Source organism: Brassica oleracea, chromosome C2 (genome assembly GCF_000695525.1).
Source record: "Brassica oleracea var. oleracea cultivar TO1000 chromosome C2, BOL, whole genome shotgun sequence".
NCBI lineage: Eukaryota > Viridiplantae > Streptophyta > Magnoliopsida > Brassicales > Brassicaceae > Brassica > Brassica oleracea.
Window position 1 is genome coordinate 45,719,962 of NC_027749.1, and position 837 is coordinate 45,720,798.

The window sequence follows — 837 nt, forward strand, 5'->3', positions numbered from 1 at the left end:
TGGTGTACCACTCGAGTTTGTCAAAAAGATTGGCATAAAAGATGTGACAGCTCAAGTGTGTATATCCATGACTCAGTACACAAGGGACCACACGCAAGAAGCATTAAGTTCGTTCAGTTCAAACACGGTTGTAGTTGGCTTCAAAGACTGAGTTTCAGCAATCAACAAGTTTCAGGAAGAGTTTTCAAGGCTTGAAGCATACAAGTCTTTTTGAGAGGTGCATATGCTACTCAGGTGCAAAGTAATGTTCTTTACAAGGCATTTCAAATCATTGCTCCCAATGCAAGTAAATGCAACCTATATGCTCTAGACTCTCCTAGAAATGCAAATGATGCAAACTAAATGAATTTTTTTTAATGCAAATAGGTATGCAATGCATGACTCAATGAAACAACATCAAAGCAAACATGATCAAATACTTGGTACCTCCCCCAAAATTAAATGACACAGTCTCTGTGTTGTCAAGGAGAGAGAGATACAGAAAAAGAGAAAACTAATATGCAAAAACAAAATGGTATATACAAGGGAAAGTAGTGGGTTACCTTCTATGGGGAATGAGTAGAGGGAGATGCTCCCTCTTCGTCTTCCTCAGGTGGTAACTCTTCAAGATGCTCATCAGCAGGAGCGTCCATCTCTCCAATGTGGAAGGCTTGCCCGAACACAGTTGTTTTCTTCATTTTTCCTTTGATGTCAAAGTGGAGAACATGCCCTTTACCCAAATGGAGATCAATCGTGCCCTCTTTCACCTTAACAATTGCTCCTGCTGTAGCTAAGAATGGCCTTCCAAGAATCAATGGGTCGTGAGCCTCCTCACCCATCTCAAGCACCACAAAATCT